General features: G+C 41.3%; 1 protein-coding gene across 2 annotated transcripts in view; it reads left to right on the top strand.

Annotated features, from left to right (window-relative positions):
• LOC139661967 (chemokine-like protein TAFA-5) overlaps positions 1-13,202 on the top strand; it is a 94,278-nt gene that overhangs the window by 30,483 nt on the left and 50,593 nt on the right. The window lies entirely within an intron of this gene.

The raw sequence follows: 13,202 nt of genomic DNA, 5'->3' as shown, positions 1-13,202 counted from the left end.
ACACTGCCAGTCAAAAGTTTGGACACATTTTTCTGTATTTTTACTATTTTCCACATTTTAGAAAAAAAGGTAAAGACATCAAAACTATAAAAATAACACAAATGGAATTATGCAGCAACCAAAAAAGTGTTAGATAAATCAAAACTATCTTATATTTCAGATTCTTTAAAGCAGCTGCCCTTTGTCTTGATGGAAAGTCAAAGGCTTTGGAAAGAAATTCATACATAGGATCAACTTCACTATTTATATTTGTCTAAGAAGCTAATTTCAAGCATTTAAGCAAAAGCATTTAGATCAAAATGGCTTTAAGAGAATGAAAAACACTCAGGTGGGTCCAGACTACTGACTGGTAGAGAAAAACGTTAACGTAGGGAACTGCTTGGAAAATTAAAGTTTCACTCTTCATAGCAGTGAAGAGTGAATATCTGTATGCTTCAGATGGTTTCTGTGTCTGTAATCTGAAGGATCTTCTGCCGTACCTCAGAGACAGAGGAGGCCGGTTTGACGCATAAAGTAAAACAGTGTCATTTATTTTTAATTTCTGTGCCCAGCTGTAGCGCTGCTGGGAAGCACAAACACAGACAGAGACGCTATGGAGCTTGTATCAGTTGGCTTGTCAGAAGCCAATTTTTCCCCCCAATCCCACGGCTTCATCTGGACTCCATCCTCACAAAGGTGGATAAAGGCTCCCCACACGGGAACAGCAGAGTGTTGCATTGCATTTCATCACCTGCTGTCTCCCTGTTTTTGTGTGCCATCTGGAGACGATGGAAAACAGCTGGGAGAGACAGAATCGTCTCTGCGGGGATTGCGTCGGGCTCATCGAAATTTCAGAGGTTGCAAACAAATGTTTTGTTGAGTTAAAGTAGCTGCTCTTCTGCACACTATTCCTACAAAGGTTCAGATGACGAAAGCGAATGTGGAACAGATCGCTCAGGATTGAAAAGGTTAATATTTTGCACGGGGAAACGGCAATGATTCAGAAATTTGTTTGAATGTGCTTTGGGAGGATATTTTAGGCAGTGGCAGACTTGTTTGGTGTTGTGAGAATGCTGCTGATTGCTGTGACCTGCTTTCTGAGCTCAGAGGGTGTCAACCTGCTTCTTCCATCGCCCTGCTGCCACCATACTTCTGAATCTCTCTGAAAGCGAAAACTAAACCCTTTGTAAAGCCTTTTTGTAACAAGTTTCACTGCACAAGATGACCAGGGGTTGCAATTATTCTCCGATGGAAGATGCTACACATGCTGTAGAAATCCCCCTTCATGCATTGATCCTGCATCTGCCCCTCATTAATACTGCAGGCGTTTCTTTTTTTAATGTTCTACAGTCTGGTGTCTCATTCCTATTCCTTGTAGCTTCCAACAGTTGAGAAGTTTTTCTAACAATTCCTCTCGAGGATGGAGCCAAAGTGCGGCAATAGTTCAGCAAGTACGCGGTAAAAAGTGGGACTTCTCCAGTGGCTTCATCCATATCTCTCGGTGACCTTTACACAACCGGTGTGCGCTGCATCTTGGTATTTATGTCAGCTTGTATCTGTGGAGGGGCACTCACTTTCTTTTGTCGTCTGCTCCAGAAATATACCAGCGCAGGGTTTAGACCGCTCAAGTTGAAAGGCTAAATGAGATTTCAATCGTTTTTTTTTTTTCCGTTTTTTTTTTATCTCTCTTTCGGATCACAAAGCACCTTGGCCGTTTGGCTCGAATACCTCGGGTTCACTTTGTTGTCGATCCCCGTCCCGTTCCTCTGGTAAGGTCACGCTCTGAACAGGATAATCCAAATATCCATCGCAGTCAGATGCGGTCGTACAGATGTGGTTTCAGCATCAGGCCGGCTTTGAGGGTTTGAGACGCCCTTTGAGGTCCCTTCATGTGTCCTTCAGGAAGCCGCTGAACTCCTGCCTGTTCATGTTCACAGGCACATTAATAATCCAAGTTTAGGAAGATGATTAAAGGAAAAATCCACTTCAACACGGTTAAAAAGAGCTACTGGCCATCACTTTCAATCTAATCAGATTAAAGGTGATTCTTTTACTGATGATATACAATATGAAAACAATATTCTCCTTCTCTCACTTAATGTTTGAAGTTATCAAAATTCATCAGAGTAGTGGGAATATTTCCACCCACAGAAAGTCAAGATGAAGCTTGCATGTCTGGGTTCGTTTTGTTGCAGCACAGCTGCAGTGGAGTTTGATATGAGAAAATGTTCCAGGATGTAAAACCTCAGCGGTAAACGTCAGGTTTTGGTGTCAGTCCCTCAGAATCAAAGAGCGAGGGCTTCTTTCTAGAGCCGCCATTTTGCACCAAGAGACGTTCAACAATCATACAGGGAGAAATCCATCGGAGAAGAGGAGAGAGACCAATTTCTGATAGACCAGAATGCAATGCAGCTACAGCTTCCATCTTGGTGGATGTGTTGTTAGTAGCATGAGAAACACACCAAACTGCCTCTTCAGTGTTTCTGTTGTGTTTGTTTACTGAACAGCTGGGCACCACAGCATCGTTCTCTCTCCTCTCACTTTTTCTTGACTAGAAAAAATTCACTACACTATTCCTCTCTCCACCCTCACAAACAGAGCCTCCTTCTCTGGAGGTCGTCCAAAGGCATTCTGGGAAAAGTAGGAAATCACTAACTGAAGCAAAATCTCATCTCAAAATAACTGGAATGAATGTATTGAACATGACAAACTGATGATATCAGTGTAAAAACAAATGAAGTGAAAAAAACAAGCCATTTTTAACTTCAAGGCACTAATCTAACTATAGTGGTGGTTATGCTCATGCTCAATCTGATTGTCTTAATCAGCGAAAGGTCATAATTGGTGTAAACATAAAATACACTGCAAAGATCTCCATCTTAACAAGTAATTTAGTCTATTATTGAGTCCTAAAATTGTATTTTTTTTTAATGGGTGAAAAAATCTACAACTTGTTTCTTGACAGCAGTGCAGTGATCTGCCTTATTCTGACTGGTTTCAACAGACTGACACTCATTTCTAGAAAACTCCTGAAACAAGTGAAGCTGCATTGGAAAACAAGTGGAGTTATCTCTCCTCACTGCAGAATGTTTCTCTTGGTTTAGGAAAAATAAGATCTGAAGGCTGAATATGAGACTAAATTAATTGATTTGAGATTGAGATGGATGTTTTTTGTAGTTTTCTGTCCTGCTGGTTTCATTCTAGTGATGCAAGGTGAAAGCAATTAACTGCCTGTTAGGATAGAAACCCAGCAGTAGTCCAGTAGTAAACCACTGCCTCAGCCCGATATCACTCTGAAAAAACAATGTGAGCCTTTGTCAAAAAAGATCATGGAAGCTGACCTGGATGCAGTGACAGTTTGTTTATACAAATGACAGCTGACACTGAGAATAATGCTGCTCGCATAAAGATGCTCTGTAAGCACATCAATACAAACAACAAAGAATATAAAAAAAAACCCTGACAGCCTGAGACCTTGTCACATGTCATCCCTCTCTCTCTCTCCTGTCTCTCTGCTCTGAACTCTCTAATAAAGACACAAATCTGACAAAATGTTTTGACATTTCCGTCTGATATTGAGATGGTCATGAGCTGGATCTCATCGTGTCACCTCCTTCTCAGACTAAACTGACATCTATCAAATAAATGCCTGTAAACCCGGGTTACTGAGGGAAGTTGCATTGCTTCCAACCATGTGAACACTTTAACCAAACTACCAACTTAATCTGATTATTCACAGTAGCAAGAATAGCGTGTAAACGTAAACCTAAACCTGAACTAAGCTCACCAAATGAAAGTTTCTCTGAATAACAGCTGAATGTCTGAACTGGATTGTAATATCCAGGCGAGCTGGAGGAAAACAGCCAACGGTATTCTCTTGCAGAAATACAAACACAAAGGTTGAGTCCTGGCTCAGATTGCTGCTGCATTGTGGTGGTTTGCCTTGTAATGATCACACCTGTGACTTTGATCTTTTCAAAAGACCCACAAGGCCCTTTCTGATCACGCAAGGAGCAGCTGTCGTTCTCCATCACACACACACTTCCCTCCAAGATATTAGCAGAGAAATTACCTCTGAATCCTGAAAGCAAGAAAGCAGAGTCTGGTCTGAGTCCACAAAAAACAGGCGAAATTGCAAACACAAAGTTTGTTTTGTGCGGTGTGGATTGACCACAGACGGTCCTTATCTGACATTTTCTTCTCTTTCATTGCTCCCCCTTTTGCGAAACAAGATGCAGGTTATTGATTTCAGTTAGAGAAATGTTGAAAATGAAAAGGTGCTGTAGAGAGAGGGATGAAGTAACCACCAGGCAGATTCCCCCGGTTGTTGATGTCTTTGGTGGATGTAATCAGATCAGACCGGGCGGCCTGCAGAAAGGCCAGCAGGGACAGAGAGGAGCTCACTCCGCACCGCCGCGATTACGAAATAGGCGAGAGCCGAGACCTTTTGAAGCAGACGGGGCGACCGAAAGGGCAGACTCTCTGCATTCGGGGACTTGACTCATTTCAAGTGATTTCTGGTGTCTCCCAGAGTTCACAGTTGCCAAAGAAAGCAATATCATCTGCGGGAAATGATGCCATTTTTCAACGTGTCTGAATGGTCTCCTCTGGTATTTCTGTCATCAGCGGTGAACCTGAGAGCGTCGAGGATCAAGGACCTGCCTGCAGGCGGCTGTTACCGCACTTTATGAACTAACATCATCGCTGACCTGTGACTATATTCACAGTATTTTCTCACTGCTTGCTTCTGCACAGCGAACACTTCAAATGGGTTTCTAGCACTTGTGCTGTCAAACCTCTGTTTAGACATTTTTCTCTTTATTATATCACGTAAGCCTTAAATCTTTTCAAAAGAATTCCAGTGAATTGTAGCCTTCATGTTATCCCTGTGTCTGAGGACAATTCATCTGCAGTTTTATATTTTAGGCATTTCCCAGACTCTCTCATCCAGAGAGGCCGACAGTGAGTGCAGCAGCAGAATGAGCTTAAATTCCCAGACTGCCGACGTTACAAGCAACCAATAATAAGGAGTGCAAAATATCAGAGCCACAGCTTCCTGACAATCGACACAACAGATACTTATTTTTTATTATTATTCATGGAGTTTCTTCTTTCTTCTGGATAGATTACAGTGGAGAAAGACAGGAAAGAGTTGGATGACATGATGCAACAAGGCTGCTAGGCCAGAGTCAAACCAAAGACATCAGATACCTGATCAGGTGCAATGATCATGTAGCCTGCTCTTGTTGTTCTTGTTTGAAACCCCAGTTAGTCTTTCTTTTGCTCTCTCTTTTGCTGAATATTGTAATTATGATATAAATTGCAATACAGTATACAGACACAGATTTTTCAATATTTCAGCCAACAAGAAACAATTTTAAAAACTCAGATCTTGTTGCATAAGATTCGCTCTGTTTGTGCAATTTACAATGTGCAATTTAATTTATAGGGCAGAAGTTGGGCTCAGCACCAGAGTAATATGTTCAGGAGCCCCCACTCTGATAAAGTAATTGTAGCCTCTTGTGATTTCGAAATTGAAGTAGTTCATATTGCAATTTTTTTTATATTAATTGTGCAGCCCTATTCCAAGCCAGAAACACAATCTGTCCCTAATCTGTAATGTGACACAGATGTGAAGCTTCACTGAGAATCAATTAGAAGTGATATAAACAATAATTTTGACAGTTCCTGTGATAGTTTTATAGGGACAAGGGTATAATGAGTGTATTTTCTGATTCTGAACTCATTACTGTTGTCAAATGGAACTCACTGAGGTGGGAGTTGACAGTCATCCTCCCATTCATTATCAATGGGGCAGCTAATGGCATCATAAATTGAGAGTCTCTGTATCCCGATTTCTTGGAGGAGAGTTCACAGATATTGACTGGCCTGTCTGACACCTTCAGATACAATGAATATTTTTAAGATGAGCAATATTTTTTCCATGAAGCGTTTACATGAAATGTCCAAAACATAATTTCAGTTTTGGTGTTTTTCTTTTGAATTGAAAATTGACATGGTCATTTGTGTTGAGTGAGTTTCATGACACTCAGGCCCTTGAAACCTGTTAAAACCTCATTGTATGATTTCAAAAATACATGGGTATCAGTGAGGAAGTAAGCATTGTTTTCTACCTTCCTGAATAACTAAAAAACTGAACTCTATTATCCTCAAAAATAAAAAATGAGTGAGTGTAGAAAAAGGGCAAGAATCACCGCTCCTATGACAGAATGGTGAAATACGAGGAACATTGTAGTCTGTTAGTTAATAAAGTGTAAATGTGTATGAAGCAGCTAGAAGCAGAGAGCAGCTGAGTCAGCTTGTTGTGGTGTGGCTGTAGATCCATTCAGTAACGTTCTCAGTAAAAGTGAATAGTGTGATAAGGTGGATTTGTTTCCAAATGTAGGTTACTGTGACACAGTAAACTGTCTTGTCTTTAGCCCTAGTCTCTACTCCAAAACATGAAGAGTTGTAGCTTGAGAAGAGTCAGCTCAGTTAACCTGAACAAACTGTTAGCTAGCTAACTAGCCAGCAAACACACTGATGTTAATGTTAGAAGGCTAACGCTAGCTGCTACTAGATACGTTAGCTAGTGTGCTAATCAGATGTGTTAACAACAAGACAGTGATGGTTAGCTGACCAGATGCTATGGTTAGCTAGCTAACAAGCTGACAATATCTAAACACTAAATCAATCAGATGGATCAGTGATGAAATGATCAGTTCAGTCAGAAACAGAGAGAAATTAACCGTCTGTTCAATTCTGTTGAGACGGAGAAGTACGTTTAAAAACACGATCGACTGTTCACAGACCTCCAATATGGCCGCCAGAAGGGGGATTATGTCAACTGAAAGTGAAAAGATTTCAAAATTATTTTTTTTATTTTTAAAAAAATAAAATAAAATAAAATGACAGCCACTCTCCCATATTGACAGCTGGCATGAAAGTGAAGCACATTATGGGTTGGTATTGAAGTCATCTGATGACTTTTGCTTTTTTCAGTCCAATGTAATCAGAAAAAGCCCACACACTGACAAAAACTATAGAGGCTCATTGGATGCAAAAATAGATTATTTATTTACATAGTGAAAAAAAAAAGTGACTAAGTGAGAAAAAAGGTGAATGTTTCGGTTCTCAGACCATCATCAGCACTATTTCCATGTTTTTCACATTGGCTCTAAATAGGCAACCAGCCTATTAGCGGTAGCCAATAGGAATGAGGCTGATGGGTGGAATCAGTCAATCAGCCCATTAGCCATATTGTGGCCAAGAGGCCTACAAGGAAATACACACAACCCATACAAAAATATATATACAGATAATCATAGGTTAAGAATAGATCAAACATTGTTATACTATCTACTAAGAAGAACTAGGTTGGCTTATAGAAGAATGTCAGATACAATTCACATACAGGACTTACTCCATGAATACATATTACAATAGACAGCTATACAAGTATACAAAATAATCTATGACAAATCCCCAAGGATAGAGGGCACGGCTACAGAATGAGGCCCTGGGGAGAGAGAGAGAGAGAGTCAAGGGGTTACAGAAAGCACGAGAGAGGCTTTTTTTCAGGACAGCTTTTTCAAACATCGTCATGATTAATTTCAGATGCCAAACTTTTTCCAAATGAAATACATAAAAATGATGTGACTCTCCCTGTGGATGTCTCATTGGTCGGCAGCTTCGATCACAGATGGGAGCTGAATTTGAATTGTAACTAGTGCAGTGCCCTAGTGCAGTGCCACGGGCCGACGGCTTGGCCTCCTCCGGTATTGCTGCTTTCTCGAGAACCGCTCATCCAAACAACCTCACACTCCACACCGCACGTCCTCGGGTCCCCCAGCAATACACTCGCCGAGTGTGAAGTAGATCGGACGGTTCTCGAGATTATAATATGCGAAGGACACACACACAGACAGAGATCCCTTGCTTTATAGTATGATGAAGTGTAAAAGGGACATTGAGCTGTAGAGAGGAGGAACGACAGGCGGTGATGTAACTTCACCAAACAGTGGAATCCTCTAAAGCCTGCAGGCATTTTCCTGTGCGGCTCATCAAATACTATCTGTCCCTTCATTAAGTGAGAACTAATGGATTTTTGTGCCCACTTACTTTCCCCCGACTGTAGCAAGGTTGAGCTTTTTTTTTCATTCATTTCCATTCTTTTTTTTTTTCCCTTCCCGTCTCTTTGTGCTGCACCTCATTTGATTTTCTTCTCCTCTCTCTCTCTCTCTCTCTCTCTCTCTCCTCTCTTCGTTCATTTCTGCCTCGGGGGACGTAAAGCGCCGCTCATTCCGGACGACGACGCCACCATATTGATGAATGAAGTGATTACAAAATGGCTTCCTCTTTGAATAAATGGACTTTACTTCTGCGGCGGACGCATCCTATGGATTTGCACGCGCGGGCGTTCCATTAATCAGAGCCCGGCGCGGTGATGCAGTGTTCGCAGGTGTTCAGGTGTGTTCATTGATACGTGAGATTAATACGCTCGCTCTGAAGACGCGCGGCTTCAGTTAATTAGCTGCGCAATTAGAGGCCGTTTGTTGGTCCGTAGTCCTGGATGAGTGTTTTCTATATTTATCACCTGAGTCGGAAAGCTTTTACATCTAACACGCTCTGTTTATCGATAGGAACGGAGCCGTGCGGATAAATGAGTCTTTTCCCCCCACATCTGTATGTTGTTTTCAAAATTATGATTTAATTTAGGACCATCAACACTAATTAATCATTTAGAAGGAGCTTTGAGCATCAGTATTGTTAATTGAATGTAAACAAGTGATTCTCAACCTTTTTCATATCAAGGACCCTAAAAGACCCTCCATATTAGACCCCCATTTAATGAGATTTTGTCTCTGTAACCCAAATCGGAGAATCTTTTTATTGTCAGATATGATTTTGTCCAGAATTCCATGACTATCTGTATTGCAGGTAGAGAGATAACAGAGAATCTATGATCAAAACAATCATTCTTCTACATTCTCTAATTGTGTTAACTTCCTGTAAATGAAATAATGCTGAAGTTTAACAATTCATCATTTTGCTGGGGGACCCCATGGAACCCTCTCAAGGACCCCTGGTGGTCCCCGGACCCCACGTTGAGAACCACTATTTTAGTCTATTATTGAGTCCTAAAATCGTAATTTTCTTAAAACAAGTGAAAAAATCTGACAATGGGGTTCGATAATTCCTTGAACAAGTGAAGCGGCATTGAAGTTATCTCACCTCACTGCAGAATGTTTCTCTTGTTTTAAGAAAAATAAGATTTGAAGGTTGACTATGAGACTAAGTGACATTTTTTCAGTGTGTGACCCCCTGGAACCCTCTCAAGGACCCCTGGTGGTCCACGGACCCCACGTTGAATGCTCAAGTTTGACTTCTCCACTAGCTGTTCTGGCATGGTGTTGTTTAGCCGTTGTTCTGTTTTTAAAACTGTATTTGGATGGTAAAGCGGGTGAATTTTTGGAAGCCATTGACAACCAGTGAATGAGCAAGATATTTCCTCCCCTGGTCGGAAAATTTGACATTTTCCCTTTTCGCTTATTTTCTATCGTCTCTCTCAGTTTCTGTTTTTGATGAGATCCATGATATATGGTCTGATATGATGCCGTTTATCGTCTCGAGGGAAATTCTCTTCACAAGGCCGGCGTAAAGCGGCGGCGGCGGCGGGCATCAAACACAGCCAGACAGAGAAAAACATCCACACATTGACTAGCTGACAACATTCACAGTTAAATTATCAGCCGGGTCACTCGAGGAAGACGAACCCGGAATGTGAAGAGGCCAACGAGCTCAGCAGTGGGCAGAATATAAAAACTAAACCCATTAGTTTCCATATAAATGATATGCGGATGTTTCCAGTACAGAATGTGTGGAGTGTGTATTTGGCACAGGCAAGTCGGCGTGTCATGCATCATGGCTGTTAATGTCCTGTGATTTTCACTTGCAAAATATGTAGCCATTACATACAATATGGTGTAGCGGTGATGGAGCTGTGGGACATAAATGTGTTCAGGCACACACACACACACACACACACACACACACACACACACACACAGTACTGCTGCCATTAGTCAAAGTGACATGTTTGATCTCAGGTCTGTCAGTAATGTGCAGAGATGATCTAGCAGGAGGTGATTTGCTTGATTTGTGCAGGGAGGCAAGAAATGAGTCAGTGATGCATGGGCCGATGATGAAAGCCACCTTCCTGTTTGTGTGATGTCGAAAAAATAACAGCTAAACCATCCGAGTACCAGGCCAGACTCACCACAGGCACCCGAGGCATGTCCGGTTATTAATTTTTACACCGACTCTGACAGAACGATTTGTGTCATGATAATAAAACATCATCAATGTTATGGATAGTGTTAGTTATCTTTGGGATCTTAGGACCGGTTTGGCTTAGAAAATATAGTCAGATTTTGGAGAAATATATTCATGTGTCTTTGAAACAGTGAGCAGTAAACCTAACATCTTTTACACAAAATGGATTGATTCTTGCTTTAATTAAACTCTAAAAACACTAAAGCTCCAGACAATTTTCAGATCATTATGCTCTAAGAAATGGTTTAACTTTGCCTGAATCTGTTCAAAAGCTGCTGTGAAATCTCGTGTGCGTCCGGTTTTAACAGCAGATTATACCCAACAGCTGCCGTTTAAATTTATCTTAAATCATTATATTAATTAAATATTTAAGACATTCACATTTGGCTGTTTTTCTTCAGTAAGTTTTTAGGAGTTGAGAGTATCCAGCGTTCCCCTCCCGTCCCACACGCTGGAATAAAACAGACTTTTATCTCGTATAATAATAAACCTCTCAGTCTTATTGTTTGGAGTTCAGGTTGCTTTCCTCTTACTAAACTCGTATCGGCTGAGACCCGCTCAGCTAATCGGACCGGCCCGGGACAGTCAGACGGCGAGGTTCGTTCTCCTCCGAGCCGCGGGACGATGGGACATCGGGGAGCGGGGAGCGGAGCGGCTTGTGTCCTGATGGTCTTATAATGAAAGCAGACATTCATCATGACGCTGTGGAGCTGCTGTCCGGTTCCAGAGGGCGGAATTTAAAAAAAGCATCGAAATAAAGAAGAGCGTCCCTCTGCTGCGGGGCGTTTTCATTCAAGACGCTGTTCACTGGGTGGGTTTACAGAGAGAGAGAGTGTGTGTGTGTGTGTGTGTGTGTGTGTGTGTGTGCCTTTACCTTTGTGTGTTCTTGTTCTTGTGTGTCTGTTTGTTTGTGTGTGCCCGTGTGTGTCTGAAGGGTGTGTGTGTGTGTGTGTGTGTGTGTCTGTGTTTGTCTGAAAGGTTTGTGTCCGTGTGTGTAACTTTGTGTGAGCTTACAAATGTGTGTGTGTGTGTGTGTGTGCATGCCTGTTGTTGGTGTACTGTATGTGTTCATGAGTCCATGTGCCTGTGTGTGTGTGTGTGTGTGTGTGTGTGTGTGTGTGTGTGTGTGTGCCTGCTCGGGTGTGTGTGTTAAACGTGTGTGTGTCCATTTGCTTCATACATACAGCATACAGTCTAAGTGTGTGTCTGTGTCTGAAGGGTTTGTGTTCATGTTTGCTTGTAACTTTGTGGGAGTGTACAACTGCTTGTGTGTGTGTGAGAGTGTGTGTGTGTGAGAGTGTGTGTGTGAGAGTGTGTGTGTGTGTGAGACTCAAACTGTCCCTTATTACAGCAGTGACAACAGGCTCATGCAGCACGAGAGAAACAAATGAGGGACGGCTAAAAGGCAAATGATTACAGCCGGCGAGGCGGAGGGAGGGATGAGTGATGCGTGAATTAATATTTACTGTAGCGTCTCCGCAGATTCTGTTTTTTTTTTTTTTTTTTTTCCTTCCGATGAAGTCGCTCCCACGCTCCGCACTTCATCAAGAGAGCCGCCGAGAAACAGATGTCAAAATGTTTCCCCTTCCCCATCAGCACCGCACAGCGATATCACGAGCAACGCCGCGATACGACGTTAATATTAATCAATCACGCTCCGTAGTCTTTCTGTACAATAATTGATTGCACATAATGGATTATTCAGATGCGTCTGTCACAGAGTTTTGGGGTTTGTGACTAAAAGGAGAGGTGAGAACAGCTTCACCTCTCCGCCTGTGGATGAAGGAAGGAGTCTGGGATTAGAGTCTGTGCTGAAAAGAATGTTTCATTTTACGATTTGGGGCTGAACAATTAATCGAAATTTTATCGAAATCGCAATATGGCCTACTGCAATTTTCAAATCGCAGGAGGCACAATATTTGTTAAAGGTGAAATGTGTCAAAATACCATTTTAAAGTAAATATTGTGGTGCTGCAGAGATGTCCTGGCCTACACATCATATTCTACAGACTTAAGAAAACATTTTTGTTTGGTACAGATCCCCGCAGAAATCACACCATAATCATTTTAATACGTTTTTCAATGAAAATGAGAATAATGATGTAAAAATGATCATTCCCTCTAATATCGCAAATCATATCGCAATTGCAATGTCAGTCAAAATAATCGCAATTAGATATTTTTTCAAAATTGTTCAGCCCTATTACGATTATCTATGCCAAAATTATCTCGATATTTGATATTATATCAATGACTATCAGAGGTGGGGACTCAAGTCACATGACTTGGACTCGATTAAATTTTACTTGCTTGAGACTTGACTTGATGCATGAAGAGAAGACTTGAGACTTGACTTGACTTGGGTTCTGGTGACTTGGGACTTGACTCTGACTTGTACTCTGATGACTTGAAAAGGTTTCTAAAGTCTTGACTTGAGATCTTGTGTTTGTGTAAATGACTTAGATTGAAAGTGATGAGATTTGTTCCAGCAGACGACTGAATTTAAATTCTGTTTTCTGAATTTGTATGGAATGATTGAATTTATTGAAGTTGAAACTGATTATAGAAATCAAACTCATGATGCTCTTACCAAGTTTTTATCCTATTAAAACCATATTGCATTGAAAAGTCCTAGATATTTAGTTTTCTTTAAGATATTAAATTGATACTGGACTCTAGATTTGTTCTGACTTGACTTGCTGTTCTACATTTAGACTTGAGACTTGACTTGAGACGAGAAGAGAAGAGAAGCTAACGTTGTCAGCTTTGCCTTTGCTGTCACTCCAACATGTAGGCCTGTCAATCAAAAGGATCTGCCACCACTCTCAAAACATTATGTCACTATTGACTGGTGATCAATGTAAAAATAGAATGAAATCACAATAATT

Source organism: Centroberyx affinis, unplaced genomic scaffold (assembly GCF_046629955.1).
Source record: "Centroberyx affinis isolate AG114_WGS23_722 - 3 ecotype Tasmania unplaced genomic scaffold, CSIRO-AGI_Caff_v1 ptg003685l_1, whole genome shotgun sequence".
NCBI classification, from domain to species: Eukaryota; Metazoa; Chordata; class Actinopteri; order Beryciformes; family Berycidae; genus Centroberyx; species Centroberyx affinis.
Note: the sequence above shows the minus strand (reverse complement) of the source record. Positions and strands in the feature narration are given on the sequence as shown.